The sequence below is a fragment of the Cygnus olor genome, chromosome 5 (assembly GCF_009769625.2).
Source record: "Cygnus olor isolate bCygOlo1 chromosome 5, bCygOlo1.pri.v2, whole genome shotgun sequence".
NCBI lineage: Eukaryota > Metazoa > Chordata > Aves > Anseriformes > Anatidae > Cygnus > Cygnus olor.
Window position 1 is genome coordinate 53,139,737 of NC_049173.1, and position 18,658 is coordinate 53,158,394.

At 45.4% G+C, this 18,658-nt stretch overlaps 1 protein-coding gene across 16 annotated transcripts in view; it reads left to right on the forward strand.

Moving 5' to 3' along the window:
• TSPAN18 (tetraspanin 18) overlaps positions 1-18,658 on the forward strand; it is a 151,609-nt gene that overhangs the window by 55,681 nt on the left and 77,270 nt on the right. For 13 of the 16 annotated variants that reach the window (XM_040560543.1, XM_040560548.1, XM_040560535.1 and 10 more), the window contains exon 2: positions 5,802-5,866. The gene's annotated coding sequence lies outside the window, so the exon portion shown is untranslated. Of the gene's footprint in view, positions 1-5,801; positions 5,906-7,823; positions 7,922-18,658 lie in introns of those variants that run through there. The other 3 variants (XM_040560531.1, XM_040560544.1, XM_040560533.1) reach the window with 2 other exon arrangements.

Below are 18,658 nucleotides of genomic sequence, written 5' to 3' on the forward strand. Positions count from 1 at the left end.
TGGATTTGCACCAGCTCTGTGCTGCTGCGCCTGCCCAGAGCAGCTGGGCTGGGGTAAGTCTGCCCAGGAGGCCGGCGGGCATCCTCCTCTTGGGATATTAGCTGTGTCTGGGAGGAACTTCTGTTCCATTTGTTTAGGCTTTTGGCTGAGGTTTTGAAATGTCGGGAATATCTCATTCAACTCTACAGAGATTCTGTTAATGTTATGCTTTGGAGCCAGGTAAACACTTGGATAACTGGCAATATAAATAACTGAAATTATGAGTGTTATTAAACCCATGAGATTCTGTCATTGCTCTAGCCGTCTCTGAAATATCTTAGAGCAATGGGTCTGTCTGTGCTTATCTTTTTAATCAGGCCTAAGCAGGCAATTTCAGCCCCCAAGAGAGCCTGAATCACTGAGCTGCAGGGATATCTTTGCCATTAAGATTGTGACTTTTAGGTTTCAATGAACTTTCAGCATATTTTTTTTGTTTTGTTTTGTTTTTAAGGCATATTTGCTTTTAAATATTAGCTCTCTGCCAGCTTGTTTCGTATCTTCAAAGCATCGGTGTTTTCCATCTTGCAGCTGTAATCCAGAAGAGTATGACTGCCAGCACATACCACCTGGGGGCAGGAGCAAGGGCAGGCAGTAGGGGAAGGATTGCTGCAAGGATCTGCCTTGGGGCTGGAGCCAGGAGGATGCCAGATGAAGCAAAGGCAAGGCAGATGGGCTGGATAGCAGTAAGAGACTGGAGTAGGCTTCTTCTTTCCCTTTCAACAAAGGTGTCATGAGGTATTGCTTCGCTTGGGGCATCTCGAGCTAGATTGGGTAGGACACTGGGGAAATCAGCTTTAGAGACAAGTTTTTTGACTTGGATTGTTCTCAGTGATCTAAAGACACGGCTGGTGCATAGTGAGCTAGGAATGAGGCATTTGTGAAATCCAGTCTGTGTGTTCACCATGATTCCCTGTGTGGCTTTTAACGAATTGATTATTTTGTGTGTGTGTGTTTGGGAGAGGGAATAGATTTATTATTATTATTATTATTATTATTATTATTTAAAAATCTTTGTGCTTTGTGTTTTTCCCAGCATGGACAGTTACAATCTATGTACCTAAAGTCTGTTTTCAGTGGACTCATCTCTGCCTGATTCTTACATTTCTCAGTGAGCGGCTTTAGGTATTGCAAACAATACCTTTCAATAAGAAATTATTCCCCCTGAAATGTTTCTGATCACCGGAGAAATCTCATTATGTTTTTCAATTTAGAGCTACTTATTTCCTTGTACAAAGTATATTTTGATTAATGTTGAAAATTTAAGACTGCATGCATAAGGAGATGGTTTTTATTGTGTCTGTGGTTGTTTTGCAGACAGAAGTAAGTGTGCAGTGACTTGCTTTTCTGGTCCTGAATTTCTCTAAGTACCTTCCAGTTTCCATTTAGTTTTGTGTGTGTGAAGAGAGTGGAGCCTGAGCTGCATTCCCCCACCCACCACAACCCCTTCTTCCATGCTAATGGATGACAGTATTGGCAGTGGGAGAAGTAGGACTTAGAGGAATGTATGTACGTGATGCATCAGCCTCACTTCTATGATTAAGTATGCAGTTAATCTCTGCAGATTAAATACTAAACACAAATGCAAACCCAAATCCTTTGCCATTTCTGAAGAAATCTGCTGTTTGGAGCTGGGCTTTTGGATGAGCCAGAGAGGCAGGATCCTGGGCTGGCTGAAGAGGGAGGGGGACATGCAGTCATGGTCCGTGGAGGCTGTGTCTTGGAAGCGAATGGTGTTTCTTGGAAGGTTACCGTCTGATGAAAAGCAGTGGAGGTGTTCATTTTATTTACAGTTGCCTTGGGAGAGCAATTCTTTTGTAAAATAGAATGGGAATGTCTGGCTTCTTCCTTTCTTTTCTTTTTTTTTTTTTAACTTGCCCGCATAATTGAAAAGCCCCGCTTCTCTTTGCTGCTGACTGAATATAGAAAGAAAGGGTGCTGAAGTGCTGATTGCCAGAAACCACCGTCCTGTACCAGCCTGCAGCCGTTGGCCTTGCTTGCACATACTGGTCTGTTTCTGAGGTAAGAAGGGTCACAGGAGATCCAGCCCACGACAGTAAGCAGAGAAAGCTTTCCCATTTTCTCAGGCCGGACAGATCAGTGTCCCAGACCAGACCTCCCATTAGAGGAACAGCAGGAGCTATTTATATGGGAGCTATTGTTCCCTGAGAGATTTTGGTATTTATTGCAGCAGGAATTCTTTCCAGCAAGAATCTTCATATTTCCAGACTCTGATTGAAGAGTACCCAGGACGTGCACCAGCATGGTGGATAGGATACCTCCTGGGAAAGGGAAAGTCTTTGGTTCAAATTTTGGCTTGAAGTTGCGCAAAAAGAGGATCTGAACCAGTTTGCAGTATTCCAAAAGCCAGGCACTCGGTCAGATTACCTGCTGTTGGATGAGCTGTGGTTGTTGTCCATGTGTGGTCTTAGCCCATGGCAACTGCAAGGTAATGCAATTTAACAGAACTCTATCATTGCTAAATTAAATTACCTGACATCAGCTTCAGGGGATGAGCGTGCACATGGAGAGCTACCACAGCTCAGTTGGAGTACAGCCTACTGCTACTCCACTCTGCCACAGCTTTACCAGGGCCTTACTTGGGTGGCCCAGTGACCAAGCACTAGGTAATAGCCAGCTGCAAGGAGAAGGAAAGTCTAGTTGTGCCTCCAGTTAATGGATATTGCCCGTGAATCTCATAGTATTTTGAAGGGTTGCAGTCTGCTGAGTTTGGGGTCGACGGAAATAGTGGTTTCCAGCAATTACCTTATCTGGTTTAAAAAAATAATAATAATAGTTTGCCTTTCCAGCAGATATTGACTCCTCTGCCAGTAGGGAGGGCCTGTTGCCTGTAAGAGGTACTGGTGCCAAACACATCTTGTTCTCCTGGGAATGTGTTTCTCTGAAGGTCGCTTTCATCTCCAGTGAATTCTTGTGCTTCAAATACAGGAAACATTATTGTTGTGGTTTTTACACCCCTCCCCCCCCCCCCCCCCCCCCAATAACTGTGAGAACTTTCTTTTGGTCCTGTTTGATAGTAGACCAAGCGGCAGTCTGTCCTAATCTTCAGTTCCTTTATCTCTAGGAATACCAGAACATGCTGAGTGATGCGGTCTTGCCCATGGACAACTCAGCAAGCCTTGGCAGCCTGCAGCCATGCACAATTTGTCTTCTCTAAATGGGTTTTGGAAGGGAATTGGAGTAAAATGGTATTGGAGAGGGCCTAGGACGGCACTTTGGCTCTCCTGTGTTTGCAGTAGGAAGAGCTAGCTGCTAGTGAAAGCTTCTGCAGCAAGCCTGTGTCTGCGTTACCTGAGGAGACCAGGAGCTGCCTTTCCTTTGGTGGGCAGTGGGAGGACCACGGCTCCACCTGGCCCCGTCCCCATGGGTCGGTGGCTGAGCAGCACCCGGCAAGGTGGGGCTCAGGGCTGGCACCAGGAGTGGGGAGCCAGGGCTTGCTCCAAGGAAACCTTCAGTCCTCTGCCTCCAGAGCTCATCTTGGGGGGGTGAGCACAGCAGTGGTGGGCAGTGCTTTCTGCAGTCCTGGCAGTTATGGTCTGAGACGTTCGGTGTTGGTGATGGACACCGGCAGCACCATGGCAGCATTATTACAGATGCTTTTGTGTCCTTGCGATTTGGCTACATGTGCTGCTTTCTTCCAAGCCAGGGCTGAGTTCTCCAATTATTGGCTGCTAGAAGCTTGTTGTAAGCCCTATTGTTCCCATTGTCTCCCAGAAATCATTTCCATTTGTCCCATTCTTTTCCCCAGCTCCCATCTTTCTCCTTTACTGGGATTCTCTGGAAACTGCAGTCAGGATGTATTCCTTAAACATACATGAGGTTTAGCATCTGTTGTGTGTGACACAGATCATTGCACATGGCATAATACATGTGCAAATTCATGCACAGCCAGCTCTCACTGCACAATGAAGATTTGGTTAAATGGGAATTAGGATTAATACTGGATTTAAGTTTCTCGTAGTTGGCTGGTAATAACCTAATCTCCTCAAAGGCTGCAGGCGGGCTGGCAGCATTCAGCTCAAGGCCGTTGTTGTTTGCAAAACCTGAAAGAAATTGAATTTTGATACTAAGAGAGTTTAACCAGAGCCTTTCGAAATAGTACATGCTCTTCCCATCCCTGTCTCAAATGCAGCCTTTTAATTTCTTTAATATATGACATTCACCTACGCTTCTAGGTCTGATGGGTGTTTGACAGTAATGCTTTTTCATTCCCTTTTGTAAGAGCATAGAGCTTCTGATTGGTTTTAGAAATGTATAAATTGCATTCTGAAAACTGATCTACCAAAGTCTCTGTATAGGCAGAGTGAGATATGTCTGTAGGGCAGCAAGCGCTCCCTAGTTTGACGTTAGCCTACCTCACCTACCTAGCAGGGTGCTGAATGTCCTTCAGGTAAGGAGGCCCAAGAGGCTGCAGAACTGTGGAGCTTTTGGTGTGATGTGGTCAGTTCAGTCCAGTCTGGTTTGATTGCTGCTGTGGTACAGATGACCCGTGAGAAATGAGTTGGTGAGTCCGTGCAGGTCATAAAATGAATCACTGCATTTGACAGTAAGGCCCATGATTGGAAAACGTGTTCTCAGGTGAATTCTTGCTTCTGTTTACTGTGGCTGCCATGCAATTTTCTGTGTACCCGGTCTGGACTGAAAATCAGATGTTTAGTCATCTAGGTAATCAACCTTTAGTTGTAATTACTAGTTAAGGTAGAGTTTTTGCAGGCTTAGCCCTGTGTTCTCAAGCAGGATGGAGGGGCAAGGTTTCCCTACGTATCTGCTTTTGATTGCCTGCTTCCAGCCTTCTCTTGGATGGTAGTTTTGACAGGTTCTGCCTAAACTTCAAGAGCAAAGTGTTCTTCCATCTGCATCAATGCTAGCAGTAGCCTGGAAAAGTGATGTGCTTACTCTCTGTGCTTTTCCTCTGTTTTAAACCAACTGTCTGTTCTGTGCTTGTGTCCCCTTTGCAGAGGGTATCAAAGATCTCTGTAGTATGATGGTGTATGGCACCGTCAATCAAGGTGACTATCTGGGCTACTGAGGCTGGAGGGAGAAGAGACATATTGACTAGATTTGAGTGGAAAACTCGTCCTGACACTGCCGATACAACTCAATGCCTTTGTTGTCAAAATGAAAATGGCTTATCTGCAGAGGTGATGATGAGGTGCCTTTATCAAGACCTGAATCCACTATCAGTTTGTGTTTTTTTTCAAGTCTACTAATTCAGCCCCCACCCTGATGGATTTGATTTTTTTTTTCTGCTGCTTTGTGTTGGTTCCCCTTGTTAAGGTTGCCTTTCCTCTCATTGCCACCTTTATCAGAACCTGCTACGAAAAAATCCTCTTAAAACAGATAATCTTTAAAACATCGAACATAAATCAGGACAATTCTTCTGAGGTTTCTTAAGTTTGCTCTGTCACTGTGTTGTCATTGGATGTGATGTTGAGAAATGCACTGAAGTTTTTCCTTCCCAAGGGTTAGAGCCCACGTGATGACTTGATTAAGATTTGAAAGACACTGACTTAATTTATTGTTGCTAATACCTCTGTCCCCATTGTTTTCAAAGAATATGAAAGTGTCAGAAACATGAGTCAATTGGAATTCAGATCTATGCAGTGGCTTACAAATCCCCTAAAGCACAAATTTGTTGAAGGCAGGTTAATGGGAAAGTGCTGTTTTAGTTTTTCTGGTTTGAGAGACCATAAGCCATCCTAATCTTTTCTTTCAGCTCTATTTCTTTATCTTATCTTCCACAGAGATTAATGGGAAGAAAAAGTGGATAAAGAGGGAACCCGGAGGAGTCCAGCACCCATCAGTGAAGGTTAGTAGAGAGCTGCGTGAACTGTCCCAGCACGAGAAGGTTTGTTCTGGCTAATTAAAAGCATCCAACCTTCACTGTCTCTAGGAGACCGTAGCCCTCTCCAAGGAGCCAAGCAACTTGGTTTAAGTCATGTCACAGTTCATGGAAGAGTCTTGTGAGCATCTTAAAACTGTTGCTTTGTTCGGTATTATGAGTGGTTGGAGGGTTTGCTCTATGGCTTTTCTGTGCGTTTGTGTGTGTAGACTGCTTATGCTTAGAACAACGCTGTGTAATGAGGCAGAGCCACTCAGGGAGAGCCCTGGGGCGAATGAAGCTCAGTGATTTCTAAACCTGTAAAAACTCCGAGAGCACGCGTTAATGCAATTCTAGCCTCTAATGAGCAGATAGGGAGCCATTAAACCCCTCTGAACAGAGCTAGGGATGAGGGGGAACATTTGAAACTTCAGCTTGCATCAGTTGTATAAATAACTTGGAGAAGAACAAGCCTGGTGATAAAAACAAAAAAACAAATCAACAAGAAAAATAAAAAAAAAACAAAACTGTTACATCAGCGGATGTTTCTGCCCTAAAATGTGAGATATTTCAGTCAGCATGAGGCCTCGAGCCCTCTTGGTCCTGACATGTGCATTAGCCAGCAGTTTGTCCTGCCACTTAGGCTGAGCACTTCTTGAAATCAAGGCATTTATGATGACTGGTTTGGCTGAAGCTCTTTGTATTGCAAAAAAGAAATTGTGCCGTGTCTGTTCTTTAATAGCTGGTAGAGATGGATGGGTGCGAGTACGCTGCTATCTTGCTGATGGCACCTTGGAGAGCCCAGAATGATGGGTGGTATGTTTTACAACTGCTCAGTTGCAATTCCTTGTCCTTTCTCCAGTTGAGTCAGCTCTGTACTCAGCAGTAAGACCAAGAGGTCTGACAGAGGCCCTTCACCAGCACTTGAAGCTGCATGTCAAAGCTAACTCTGCTCGGAGCAGATCTAACTGATGGTGTTGTGCTTTTCAAAGCATTTGCAGTCTTGCCTGTGTTAGGCCAGCCAACGTCACCACAGCTAGCACAGCTCCGTCAACAGTTTTCCTTCGTGATTTCCCAACTGTGACCAGGAACGCACAGCCCCTGAGCTCTACATGCCCGGCCATCTCCGTGTCTCAATGCAGATGAATGTGGTGGGATGATCTGTAAACATTGCTGGGTGTTCTGATGGTGAACGTATGCAAGCTGCTTGCATGGTGTGACTCGTTTATTTCCCCCCTCCCCATGCTCCCTGAAAGTCCAGCTGCCGCTTTATCGCTCCCGATAAGCGGGTGTGTGATCCGAGGCAGAGCCATCAGCCAGAGCTGAAGGCAGGCAGGAGTCCCGCGTGCATAGTTTGGGGGCAGCTTGGTTTCTTTTCTGATAAGCCTGTGCCTCTTGCGGCAGTACAGTGCATGCTCCTCTTAAACCGTAATCATAATCCTCTTTGCAGCAGGCGCTGCTATCCCCACAGGAAGCATTAGCAATATCATGAAGTGCAGAGACTTCATTGTTTTCCCCTAATCTGCGAAGGGAGCTGAGACAAGACAGAGGAAACTTTAACCTATTCCGTGCCTCAGTGGTAAATAATTAGTTTTTTGGTGGGTGGGAGAATGGGGGAAGCCTCTTACTTAAGATAAAGTAAGTGCAAGGCTCACAGGCTTATCTTGCTCTGTGGAATTCAGGAAAGGACATGTCCTTGAATTCGCCTGTCTGGCATGCCCTGTTTTTGTGTTTGGGAGAAATGAGTCTATTAGAGCTGCCCTAAGTGATTGCTGGGTGTAAGGCACCTCTTGCCAGGAAATGATAGCTGCGCTTTTGTTTGAGGACCTTGAACAAAAGGCTGTGGATGCGTAATAATGTGCAAATTTGGGTGGGTGGGAAACGGAGAAGGTTAATAGGGCAGACTAACAGAGGAGGAGCTGAGCTTGGGAGAGGAGGAGGGAAACACTGAGGACATGGCAGCAGACAGAGGGAGGTAAAACAGGAAAAGCAGACCCCTTTTGTCATGCTAAAGTTAATTTAGTCACCAGCGGAAATTTTGGGGTAAGTGCAAGCTGTGCCTGCTGCAATAACGGTGCTTCCAGCCGTGGCAGTATGAGAGGCCACAGTGGCTGTTGAATCTGGGAGTGTTGTGTGCGGGTCTGTGTGCTGCGTGAGCACTGTTCAGAGCCATGTCTGTCCCAAGGGACAGCTTGCTGCGGCAGCGCTTGTGGATGGGGATTCACTTTGGGTCAATGCATTGCGTCCGCAAAACTTCTCTTTGCAAGCTGCCTGCCACAAAACCTGTCTTGTCGTGCTCGGTGCTGCAGCTGCGGTGGTGCTGCGTGCTCCCTGGACAGGGCTGCCATCCAGCCGAGTGGCAGGGGCTGCCCCTGCCTGGTGCTGGGGGGCAGGAGCCCGTCGCACGTGTGCACTGTCTGTGAAAGTTCTTGAATCAAAACACCACAAGGAGAGCAAGGAAAAAAAAAGCTTCTCAAAAATAGCATGAGATAAGGATCTGGAGAATTTGCTTTTTGTTTCTTTCAAGAGTCCCCAGAGACTTCTTCTTTTAAGGGAAGAAATGTTGCTTTCAAGGTCAAGCCTTTTTTTTTTTTTTTTTTTTTTTCCTCCAGACTTCAAAGGCAGTCAGCTGAGAGCTTCTTAGGAATGTTACATCTGTTCAGAGTAAACATGGATCGGCACTTTTTCCTCTTCCAGTGTCCAAAATTTCTGAACAAATTTTCTTGAGAGTGCAGTAAATAAGACCCAGCCTCAGTGGGGATGGATGACGAGCGGTAGTAAAAGGGTGGAAAACCAGCAACTGGGAGTAGCTTTCTGCAGAGGTATCCAGTTGAGACACGGGTTTTATTTTCCTGGTGCTTTAATAGAAAACCTTTCAATGTCCGTGCCTTGAAATAAAATTGATTCAGAAATTGAAACTGAACAAGTGGACTGAAACGTAAACTTCTAATGCCTGCCTGTTCCTCCTTAAACTCTTCGCTTCGGATAGTTTTGTAGCTGCTGACACAGTCTTTTTTTTTTTTTCCATTTTATTAAATCGCTTATCCTTTTGCTTTGAAGATTAATCTCTGTGTATCAAGCAGTGAAATCAACCAGTTTTGCTTTCTGGCTCTAACGCTTAACTACTGTTCCTTCATTGTCTGATCCAAAGCCTATTGGCAGCGAAGGGGCTTTGGATCAGGCACCTGACATGCTGCAGAAAATCAGCACCGCGAGCTTGGCGGATAGAGCAGGTGGGACCAGGATTTCGAACTAGTTTAACACAGCTCTGCCTGAAAATGGTAGGAATTTATTGCTGAATTGATGAAAGCTGACGTGTAGCGTTGCTGAGAGCATTTGTAAATCTCCTCCTCAGTAGGGTGTGTGGACAAAGTCCTGCCTCAAGCAGCCTTGTTCCTGACTGCCTCCTTACATCTCAAAAGTGTAACTGAACTGCGAGTGGTTTTCACACCAATTATTTCCCTTGTGCTTCTGAATACAACTGGTGCGGGGAGGGGGGTTGTTGTTTATGCCATTTCCCTGGTGCAGCTGAAACTCAGAGCAGCAAGCTCGAGCTGAAGCTGTTGTTTCCTCTGTGCGCTTCCCATAACGAGGCCGAGGAGTGTGAGATGTGCGATGCAAGCGTGTGGCTTTGTCACACACATGACGATAGAAATCTTGGTGCTGTCCCACTTCGGGTTGGGCAAGTACGTTTCATTTGTCGCTTTTGTGTGTTTTTCTTTTAAATTAGGCTTCTTAAATGAAGAAGAGCAATATTTAAGCTTCTGAGTAAATAAGCAGAGCACCCTGGCTTCATCTTGACTAATCTGTTTAACCTTCATCAGCCCAAATATTTACTCTAGGCATTGAACATCCAGGCAGTGTAATTCTGATGCTAAAACTCATGCGCTGAGAATGCTGTAGATTGACTAATCCTGCAGAATTCCAGAAATCCCTGTCTGTATAAATAAACTTCCTATGTGAAGGATTATAACTAAATAAATGCTGTGAATTCAGATCAGCGAGGCAGAAGTATAGCAGTTGGCTCTCTTGTGCCTGCTCGCTTCTGTATTTTTTATAAGGATATTCATCAGTCTAAAGAGATGTGTAAAGAAAACTGCAAATACTGAAGCAGAGAGCTGTCATATGCTGCAGGGAGGAAGTTTACCCCTCTGCCTTTTTACTAGCAACTTTTCCTTTATTGATTTTGAGATTGCCATCAATTTGATTTACCTTGTCGGTGATTTTTATTCTTTTTTTGGGTGCGGTGTTTCTGGTGAATCTGTGTTCTGTAGGTCCTTGTCCCCTTCCCGCAGCTGGACAATGTAAAGTATTTTTGAAACTGCTGTCCCCTGGGTTGCATAGCAGAGCACACGGCATCTGGAATTACAGCAACAAAGATGGCACCTTTGGAAGGCTGGTTTGTGTGTCCATTGCAAGGAAACCCCCAGGGTAAACCTCTTGGTATAGGTACAGTGTAGGCAAGTCCTGAGCCATTTGGCTTCTGTCCTATTACTATATTAGTTATTCTTTCATTGCAAGACTTCTTATAAGTACAGACTTATCTGGGATCCTTATCTCAGGGATGTTCTGTTAATATCCCTTGATGTTGCCCTCGCTGTTACTTGAGATCGTTCCAGAGATGTGAAGGCTGTAAACACCCAGGGGAGAGGGATTAGTCTAGCTGTTATAAAGGGAATAATAACTAAGAAGAAGGGAGTTAAGTTAGAGACATAAAATCAAAACTGTTTCAAGAGAGCTTCCCAACAGTGTTGTTTGTTAGGTTCATGGAAAGCTAATGCATCTTGTGCCATCTGAGAATTTTGAGAGTAGTCTGCAAAAATAAAATAGGAGAAAGCATAGCTGGAGGGAGTTGTTCTCCCAGCTGATCTCACTGCTTTTGAATTCTGAGATCATGCATAACGGTACAAAACTAGAAGGAACAAATTGCTCAACTGTGTTTTCAGGACGGCGTCTGTACAGGAACCCGGTCACTTTGTCCTAACAGACAATTCTCCCTGCTTGAAAGGGACCAGTAGGGGAAGAATTTCACCCACTTTACTTGCCATCATGCTCTGTGGGGAAATTCCCTCTCTATCCCATGTTGCATTAGTTAGTCTTCCTCACACTCAGAGGAAGATTCACTGCAGCTAGGCAGCTAATCTCATTTCTGTCCTCAGATAAGATTGTTATCAGGGTAGTTGTCTGTTTGCTCCCCCTCCTGAGTCTAATCAGAGTGGATTGTGCCAGTACCTCCTGGGGCAGAGGAACTCAGACACTGATTGCCCTCAAAAGAAAGAGAAAATCCTCAGTGTATATTTAACGTAAACTTCAGTTTTGTTAGATGTTCACAGGAAAATTGTCTGGAAATAACTTGCTCGGACACGTCTTGCACATTTCACAGTAATATATTTTGTTCTGGTTTACAATCTAAGTTCAGACAGGCAAGTTCATGTAGTGCATGCTGTGGTGAGGCTTTCAAAAGATAGTGCTGTGCACCAGGGGAACTGGTACTTTCCCAAGCCCTGGGATAGAGCAAGTTCATGTCTGCAGAGAATGCTTGCTCTTAGATGTTGATGTTCCAGCCAGCAAATAATTCGGAACAATTAGTGCTTTCTCCCTTATTTCAAAGCAAATTATGGGGGCGGGTGGATTTTGCTGATGGGGATAAAGGAGGCTCAAAGATATTAATTTTTCATACATCTTTCAAGTTGGGACTAGAGCTTGTCTCTCGATGTGTCTACCCAAGGAAGCATACTATTTGGTCTCTTTTTAGTGGTGTGCAAACCATGGATAATGAAGCACACCATCGAGATTTGGAGATGCTGTGCGCTCGCCCTTGTTTTATGGATGAGAAAGCTGAGATGCAGAGGCACCACGAGCTGCCGTGGGGATTGCCAAGGCAGAGTTGCGTGCAGCAAGATAAGGAAGTCTGTGCCAGAGCCAGTAAAGCTCGTGGCAGCTCCTGATGCCTTGTTGGGGCTACCAGCTCCAACAGCCAGTCCAGTATGGAAAGCAAAACACAATCCTGCCCTTGGTGGTGTCGCAGTTGCAGAGATGATGTCTGGCTCTATCAGCCCTGTACTCCTGGATAGCTTAATGAAGCTCTCTAGCTTCTGAGTGTGATACCTAAAGCAAGCTTAAAGGGTAAGAGCATACCACTGAGGAGAAGGGTGCTCATAGCTGCTGAACTTGCATGCCTCACATGTGAGAACCGCTGAGACTGTCTGACTCAGGCTTAAAAGGCGCTGAATGAAGCGGGTCCTTTCAGGCACATGCAGGAGTCTTCCAGGGGACCTTGAAATCGGTGTGGCCACAGTTGCCTCTAGCCTAATGCACATGTGGTGTGCTTAGCATGGACGTTCTCTAAAACTTCTATTGCGTAGTTTTCAGCTTCCTGCTCCATTAGACCTCAAATCACTAATTGCAATGGTAGCTTTGTGGCTGTAGTGCCCCTTTTAGAAGGCACCATAAACACTTTACATTTGCTGGATGACTTAACTGATGTTACTCTCCTCTTTACAAGAAGAGAAACAGAAGTACAGAGGGAGGGGAAGACAAGTGTAAAGATGTGTAAAAGCTATTTTTACCCTTGACTATATACCACGCTGAGGAGATGCCAGCAACAGTGTTTAGAAGCCTGCTTCTGGAACTGGAAGCAACACAGCTGCATCAGGGTGCCTAGTAAACAGAGCCTCAAATAAGTTGGGTGCGGATTCACTTAGCTGCTGGAACCTGGGTTTGCATCTCATACAGCACTCCTGTGTCTTATAAGCACATTACCTTGTGCAGAGTCAACTGCGGTGTGTTTGATTTGGCCTGCTGCACATGCCACAGATGCAAGTGTCCAGCAGTAGAGCTTGGGGTCTCCTTTTTCCTCCCCAACCCTCTCTCCATTGTGTGTGGCTTTGTGTGGTGATTTGCTGTGGTTCGGTTTCATTTTGGTATGTTTTTTCTCCACTTGAAGAATATTTTTGGCAGCCTTTGGTCCTTTAGTGGGCCCTCGCGCTACCAGCCACCACAACTGTATGTGCAGTAAATGTGCTTTGTTATCTGGGTTAAAGCACGGCGTCCAGTCTTTGTGAGCAATTCACATTTCAAACCCTTGACTCCAGCTGTTCTGTTTCTGCAATGGCACTGAAGCCGGTGTTGTAATTCACTCCGCTGCTTCTGCTGGCATAGCACTTCTGAGCCGTCCCCGATCGGATGCGTCGCTCCCCGTGTTGCAGCGCTGATGGTGAGGCTGTACATGAAAGAGCTGCTGGCTGATTTACAGAAAGCACTCTTCTGGAGGCTGAGAGCAACTTCCTCTGGAGGGGCTGGTGAGCAGCAGTCCCTGCCCGCTCCCCTTCCCCAGCACGAGCCCTGTGCAGCGCGGTGCAGCCGTGGGGCTGTTCCCTTGCCTCACCCAGCTCGTGGCTGCACCCGCCCTGCCTAATGCAGCCTTCCGGGCTGACACCCGTGGGCCTGCTTATTTGGTATTTTGAAGCTGTAACTTAAATATCCCTCTAAGAGCCCCTTCATGCCCTACCTTGGATTTATTTACCCATTTGCACAGTGGCGAATAGCAGTTACTCCCTAGAAAAATTACCCCTTGGGTCTTTGCATCCTTAAAAATAGCTGTCCTGGTCTAATCCCCCTTCTGCAGAACCCTCTGCCGAGGAGTTACAGGACTTTGTAGGGGATCTGCGTGGGAGAGGAGCGGATGCTTCACAAGAGGGTGGGCTGCTGAGCGCTTGGGTTCATCACCCGGAGAGCAGGGCCCTGTAACCTGAGCGTTTTCTGGTGAGGGGGCCTGCTTTGGAAATTTATGAAAGTATGCCATTAATCCAAACACTAGCAAAGTGAGTGTGGCACGAACATATCTCAAGCTACTATTATTGCTGCTGCCAGCTACCATAAAAAGCTTTTCTAGACTCTATTAGCGAGTGAACAGAAGGGATGTCACAGAGCTGTCAGGCCCAGACTGTCATCCTGGTCTCACCACGCTCAGGAGTACATGACATGACTGAAACGTCCCTGTATCAGAGCTGATCTAAGGGTCTGTCTTTCCCTTGCCTCCTCTGACCGCAATGCCTTCTTTCAGTAGCAGTTGGAGATGTTGGGATTAGCAAGTGTTCACCATACACTAGTTCTCCTCAGCTGTAGGAATGGCCATGCATAGTGCAAGCAGAGGTAGCCAGTCTTGTTAAATTATAGCTTTAGGAGAGACTACATGGAGAGGTTTATAGTTGAGGCCAACAAATAAGCTCTGTGAGAAGTACAGTACCAAAAAGCAGAAAATATTGAGAAACATTTTACTTCTTACCCTCTTAGCATGTTGCAAGAAGGCCTGCCTCATGTTACGGGGCTTCAGTTATCTATGACAGCAATCTTTCTTTATTTGGTTGGATTAATCCACAGATGCTCCGTGCAAAGTATGGACGCACATTGCATATATACACCATTTCAATTAAGATCACTCCAGCCTGTAACTCGGTAGAGGAAATCTAACTGCTTTCAGTAAGAGCTGAGTAAGGCGTTAGCCTATTTTTGAAAGAAAACTTAAATGACTTTGTGTAGGTAGAATAAAATAGTTCAGTTCTTCAAAGATCGAGTCCAACTGCCTGACCTCTTTAGGGCTAACCAGGTGTTAAAGCATATTATTGAGGGCATTATCCAAATGCCTCAGACAGGCATGGGGCATCAACCACCTCGCTAGGAAGCCAGGTGCGGTGTTTGACCACCCTCACATTAAAGACATTTTTCCCAGTGTCCCATCTGAACCTTCCCTGGCATGGCTTTGTGCCATTCCCAGGCATTCTGACTTTGGTTACCAGGGAGAAGAGACTGGCACATCCATTTCTGCTCCCCCTCAAAGGGAAAAATCTTGCAGTACTCTTGTGCCTGTCACAGAGGTTGCCTCTTAACTACAAGACACAAAAGTCAGGAGAAAAGAAAAGTGTGTGTTTTTTTTTTTTTAAACTAACTTCAACAATCAACTTCAACAGGAATCAACAGCACCTGAGAAAGGACAGTGAATAGGAAACTGTTCGGGTGATCTGAGGAGCCAGGATCTCTTTGAAGGAAAGACAGATGCTCAGTGTGAAATTCCTGGTTAACTTTCTGGTGTTGCAGCCTTTCCAGGGTAGATGGCTTCTTCCTAGCCTTGTTTGCTGTTAAGCATATCACGTTGTGCATATTTACAACTGGATTACGCCTCTGGGCATTTCTCAGATGGCAGATCCCAAAGAAGCTTCCTTTCCTGTGTTGAAAATTAGGAAGGGGCACGGTTTCTTCTGTTTTGTTCCAGATTTATTTCTTTTTGAGTTGCTTCCAGTGGCTCAGGTCTGTCAAGAGCATAATGCTGGTGGTGAAGCACAGTAATGCCAATATTTTAAGCACCATAATTCACAGCTTGCTCATTGTGAAAGTGCTGTCCACTTACACTCTGTTCCAAGAGATTTGTGGTAGAGAAAGTCTAGGCAGAGCCCCGGCCTCCCACCTACATGGTTTTGTAAGTGGAAATGTGATGGCTACTGTTATAGCTTGCACTGGGGTCTCCATGGGTTAAAACACAAATGTAAATGCCTTGGGTTCGGTTCTGGCTAGGGCTGGGATGGTCCCAACAGATGGTCCTAAACTGCTGGAAGTGCTTTCAGACGTCTGGAGTGTCACAGGAGCCAGGGAGTATCCCTGTCTTGTGGGTAAGGGAGCGCTGCTCATGCCATAGCTGTGTACCTTTCCAGAGACAGTAGTGCCAAATACATGTGACTGGCTCCCAAAATCACATAGCCCTGCCTTGGACACAGCTTCTAGCAGGATCCTTTGAAAGGGAGGAGAAGGGGAGAAGATTGGTGCTTCCCTAGCCCTGTGAATTAGCCACTCTGAACTGCAAGCTCCCCGAGAACCCCTCAGTAAGGACCGTGGTCAGTAGATGGCTCTTCCAGTTTTGCTGTGGTCTGTCTTCAGCTCTCATTGCCTGTGATGAGATTCGTACCTGAACGAGGGCTTTGGTCACCCCGTTCAATAATAAAAATTGAAAGCTAGCTTCCTGATGGCTTTTTGCTTCATATTTGCTGCTGCTTCCCATCATTAACAGCAGTAAAGTGGCATGGGGTGAAAATCAGCACTAATTTGGGAGCTTGATTGCCTGTGTAATAAGCTTCTCTGTTATTCTTTGGCAGGAACAGCAGCTAATATAAATTTTTTGCTGTCACTTCTGGATGGGCCGCGTACCAGCATCAAAGTTAATCCCTCAAAATTATGTTCCATTATAAATCTCTCTTCACAGATGAAGTGGGTGCAATTAGGCATAGAGGTCCAGCACTGTTACAAAAAAAAAAAAGCTCTGAAGGACAAAAGCAGTCTGTCTGTGTATTGTGAAGTGGTGTAGCATCTTGCCAGTCACCTCCACGAAACAGAAGCTCGTTGGCCACAGCATTCCTGGGACTTGCTTGGCAGTGACAATATATTAGGAGTTGACCAAGTAGATCTTTCACCTTTTTGTACCTACAAGGTAGGGTCCTAGGAGTCATTTGAAGCTGTTTGTGTAAGTTATCCCACATTTTTTTTCTTACAAGTACACACAGAATATTTAATGTCATTATTCCTGCCTGAGCCCTGGGAAATCAGAAAAAGATCATCAAGAGTCTGGTAATAGGCTGACAAAATCCCCAGCATATTTAATTAGAGATTATTCTTTTGATGTTTGGGTTTATTTTGATGCTTGTTTTTTTATCAGGTTACTCTTGGGTAACCTTCTGTATACTGAACAACTTCCCTGCTTTCATGAATGTCAAAGACCCTCAAGGTTTAAATGTACTAGCATGGTTAAATTACTTTCATTGTTAAAGCTTAACGCTAATATTTGGGGGGGGTTAGAAAAAAATGGAAATAGCACCAATGTTGTGACACTCTGCCTATTCTGTGGGCTGTAGTATGACTGACTTTCTGCACTCAGCTTTGTAGCTGTAAGCTTAAAACTGGAGCCTGCTGAAAGCCCATTCTTGCCCCTTTCTGGAAGGGGATGATAGCAATGACTTAGCTCCTGTTCCAGTGCCCCCTGCCCAGAGTGTACCTTGGAAATACAAGAAACTAAGGTGCATTTCTGTTCGTGTGCAACACAAACTCTCCTTTCATCCCTGCCTTCTGCCTTTTTCTTTGGGATGCCAAATAGATGTAAAGCCTACCCCGAGAATGGTGCAGGTTATGCAGAGAACTGCCAGCTGTGGCACTGAGCTGCAGGGAGAGTGAAATGCGGACTAAGAATGCACTGATGTCGGGTTTTCCTGATGTGACCAAGAGGAGATTTAGTCTGTGAACACAAGTACTAGAATAAATCACTAAATGGATTTTACCAGCCATGGTGATTTTGGCCTGTTTTTCTCAACTTGGAGATAGACAAAGAATGCAACACAGCATCTTCTTTTAAAGCGTGTGACCAGCCAGCAACTGAGTCCTACAGGACTCTGGAGTCTACAGGATTAGAAGTCTTGACAAGCTCAGAAACAATGAATTAAGGTCAGTAGTTGATGCTGAGCTATGGCTAGTGTTAACCACAGAAAGGACTTCTTCCTTGTGATGTCCCAGAGCAACGCCAGGCTGCTGTTCGGGGTGGCAGAGAGAATTCAGCTGCGTTGCACCCCAAAGGGGTTGAGCGGTGACTAGCTGTCACATACAGAATCAGTCATCTGTCGTGAGGGATGTGACTGTGAAGTAGCTGACTTCTGAAAACAAGCTTTCCACAGATACTTTTTCCCACCCAACAGCAAAGGTCTTGTTTGGGAATGCTTTTTGGCTGCAGTCCTCGTGACCCCTCTGGGAAATGCACTGTGCATTTGCTTGCGCTCACCAAAGGAAAAAGTGAAAGTAACACAGCTGTAGTGATTTACTACAAAGTTTTGAGGCTAATTGCCTCATATGTTTAATTAATAACTGACACATTCTGTCCCTCAAAGAGCTTGGAGAACTTCCATCTGGACCCCTAGTGATTACAGCCTGGAAGCCATCCTTGTAATTAAGGAGCAGGCTATAGGAGGCCTGTTCCCATTATGGGCAATTACTGCGTTTGCTACTTTTTTTCTTCCTTTCTTACCAAAGGACTGAGAAACTAGGGCTCAAAGGCTAATCTGACATAAAACCTCGACTGAAGAGGTGCTTTGTGCTAACCTGCGGTAGCATGACGGGGTTATGTTTTGGTGCCAGCACTCTTTCTTCCTGCAGGCGGCCAGGAGGCAGGTTCTCCCAAATGCAGAATGTCTTACACCAAATAGAAGTATTTGTTGGTCAATATTAATCGGCCATTCAAAGAGCAGATTTTCCCAAAGAACTGGGCAGGGGAATGTTTCTGCTGTGATTTCTCTTTCCCTCTCGCTCCTGACTTGAAACTTGTGCTGGCTTTGACAGCTGCTCATCCACAATGACTCTGGCTGGCTCCGAAGCCCTCGGAGCAGAGGATGCTGTGTCTTTAAGCCTTCCATACAGTGCTGAAATGTTATGACAGAGCATCTCACAGGGGGATGCGGTTTCCGTGGCAACCTCACACTGTAAGATAAGCAAACTGTTTTTTTTTTGGTTATTTTTTTTTTTTTTTTATAACTGAGAGGTTCAAGAGCGAGGAAGGAATGAGGCGATCTGTCAGCGGGCGAGACTTGAAAAGAGGAAACCATGTCCATTAATCCTGCAGCCCTGGCTGCTTTGTGTTTTAATTAGCGAATGTTATTACGGCAGACAGCACGGGCGCCTCACCCTGTTGTGGGTTTTTGAGGGCTTTTTTTGTTTGTTTCTCTTTTTACATCCCCAATTAAAAAAAAAAGGCTT